This window comes from Rhinopithecus bieti, unplaced genomic scaffold (genome assembly GCF_001698545.2).
Source record: "Rhinopithecus bieti isolate Rb0 unplaced genomic scaffold, ASM169854v2 scaffold_30283, whole genome shotgun sequence".
Classification (NCBI taxonomy): Eukaryota; Metazoa; Chordata; class Mammalia; order Primates; family Cercopithecidae; genus Rhinopithecus; species Rhinopithecus bieti.
The window spans coordinates 1-3003 of record NW_016813011.1 but is presented as its reverse complement, the minus strand read 5'-3'; the positions used below and the strand labels follow the sequence as shown (position 1 = coordinate 3003).

The following is a 3003-nucleotide window of genomic DNA, read 5'->3' as shown; positions in this document are numbered from 1 at the left end:
TTTTTTTGAGACAGAGTGTCACTCTGTCGCCAGGCTACAGTGCAGTGGCGTAATCTCAGCTCACTGCAATCTCCGCTTCCCGGATTCAAGCAATTCTTCTGCCTCAGCCTCTCGAGTAGCTGGGATTACAGGCTCATGCCACCACACCCAGTTAATTTTTGTATTTTTAGTAGATCTCCTGACCTCGTGATCCACCCGCCTCGGCCTCCCAAAGTGCTGGGATTACAGGCATGAGCCACTGCGCCTGGCCTGTATCGATTTTATTTTTTTTAAACAAAAAAGAGAATATTCTGAGCATACTATTCTACAATCCAGTTTTTTACTATTTACAATCTCACCATCTTCCAGTGACTATGCATAAAGGTCACCCTCATTCTCTTAAATAACTGTATACTATTAGCTTATATGATATATTGGTCAAGGTTCTTAGTTATGGATAACATAACCTCCTTTCGTTAGTTTAGGCAAAAAGGAACTTATTAAAGAGTGTATATATATATATATAGTTCACTTGGAAGAACTTAAGAAATCATTTTCAAAATAAGCTTCCAGGAAAAACTTCCAAAAATTTTACCACAAAACAAGACTGACAAGAGGCCACTGCCTCTGCCATAATCAGAAAATTGCAACAGAGCTGGAGACTCTAGAATCACTCATCTCTTCCATGGTCAAGAAGCTGCCAAGTTAGGAAACCAGCTCGTAAATCAAGATGCCACCTAACAACTTCTAACTCCAATTTCTTGTTGCCTCTATTACGTTCATGCAAGCAAAATAAATGTTGTGCCTTGACTCTCCTTATGTAGCTCTGTTCTGAGTCAAAGTATCATGTGAATACATGTAGCAGGTGAAACCTAATTTGTATGTGGAACCTTTCTGCATAGGAAATTCCCTATTAGTTTTTCAGCTTCTATAGTGTAACAAGACACTAAATTGTTATGAGACACTTAATTGCTGTGCTTCCACCATGTAGGGATAGACCATTATTTATAGATTGTTTTTGTAAATACCATTACAGAGGAAACAGTTTTTGGGGTTTTTTTGTTTTTGTTTTTTTTGAGACAGAGTCTTGCTGGGTCGCCCAGGCTGCAGTGCAGTGGCACAATCTTGGCTCACTGCAAGCTCCGCCTCCCAGATTCACACCATTCCCCTGCCTCAGCCTCCGGAGTAGCTGGGACTAGAGGCACCCGCCACCAAGCCCGGCTAATTTTTTTTGTATTTTTAGTAGAGACGGGGTTTCACCCTGTTATTCAGGATGATCTCGATCTCCTGACTTTGTGATCTGCCCGCCTCAGCCTCCCAAAGTACTGGGATTACAGGCGTGAGCCACTGCACCCAGCCAGTTTTTGGTTTTTCAGTAAAGCTCTAGAATTTAGAAACTGTGAGTTTATTGGAGGTCTCTGATTAAAATGCAATTACAACACAAAATGTTTTTTGAGGTTAATCTTTCCATTGATTTTTCACACAGGTGACATCATTGTCCACATGGAATCACAAGGATCTATGAAAATTCGGGGGTGTTTTGCCCTACAACTGAATATTTGGAAAAATATCCTATGTATGACAATGTTCTTCCAGCTCAGAGCCTTAAACGCCAGCAAGAAATTTAAGCATGCCATGGTAAAATGGAAGGAATAACTACAGTTAAGTAAATATTTAGTAACTATTTGCTTTACTTATTTTTCTCCCAACTCTTCTGGTGTCAATAAAGTTTTCTAGCTATTTAAATTACTGTTTAGTTGATGTAAGTTGAACCAATTTAATAGGCAACAGACTAGTTAAGTCACAACTTGAAAAAAAAACAGAAAAATACGAATTAAGTTAGGCTGACAAAGTGTGAGAAGAAAAAAGGGATATAAAAAGTTCTATTTTTTTTTTAACTTCCTAAAATATCTCATATTTATCTACTTTCCACTGTTACCACCACGTAGACCAGGGTGTTTTATCTTTTGGCTTCACTGGGCCACATTGGCAGAAGAATCGTCTTGGGCCACACGTAAAATACAATAACACCAACCATAGCTGATGAGCTAAAAAAAAAAAAAAAATCACAAGAAAATCTCATAATGTTTTAAGAAAGTTTANGGTGTGCAGGAGAAAATTTTACTTTTTTCCTAATTTACATTCAACGCAAGTTCCTTTCTCATTCAACTGTTAGGAAATTCAGTCTTCATTATGTTGAGGGCTACCCTTGGAATGGTGTGATTTTACTTTTCTTTGTTTTGGTTGTGGTTGTTTTGTTTTTTAAGGGTTTTATTTTATTTTTTGATAATGCAATAAATACACAAGAGGTGTCATAAAAATCCATAATACTGTAAAATATCTATATTATAAAACACCTTCATAATTCTATCTTCCACAGATAAAAATGTTCTTTAAGACTTGTTTTACATGTGCATTGATTTTTTTTTTTTTTTTTTTTTGAGACAGAGTCTCACTCTTTCGCCAGGCTGCAGTGCAGTGGCGTAATCTCAGCTCACTGCAATCTCCGCTTCCTGGGTTCAAGCAATTCTTCTGCCTCAGCCTCTCGAGTAGCTGGGATTACAGGCTCATGCCACCACACTCAGTTAATTTTGGTATTTTTAGTAGATCTCCTGACCTCGTGATCCACCCGCCTCGGCCTCCCAAAGTGCTGGGATTACAGACATGAGCCACTGCGCCTGGCCTGCATCGATTTTATTTTTTTTAAACAAAAGGAGAATATTCTGAGCATACTATTCTACAATCCAGTTTTTTACTATTTACAATCTCACCATCTTCCAGTGACTATGCATAAAGGTCACCCTCATTCTCTTAAATAACTGTATACTATTAGCTTATATGATATATTGGTCAAGGTTCTTAGTTATGGATAACATAACCTCCTTTCGTTAGTTTAGGCAAAAGGAACTTATTAAAGAGTGTATATATATATATATAGTTCACTTGGAAGAACTTAAGAAATCATTTTCAAAATAAGCTTCCAGGAAAACTTCCAAAATTTTACCACAAAACAAGACTGACAAG

General features: G+C 37.6%; 1 long non-coding RNA gene across 1 annotated transcript in view; it reads left to right on the top strand.

The window, feature by feature from the left end:
- LOC108512258 (uncharacterized) overlaps window positions 1-2045 on the top strand; it is a 3292-nt gene extending 1247 nt beyond the window's left edge. The window contains exon 3 of the long non-coding RNA XR_001880545.1: window positions 1466-2045. This is a non-coding gene — a long non-coding RNA (uncharacterized LOC108512258). The remainder of the gene's footprint in view (window positions 1-1465) is intronic.
- Window positions 2046-3003: the final 958 nt, after the last annotated feature.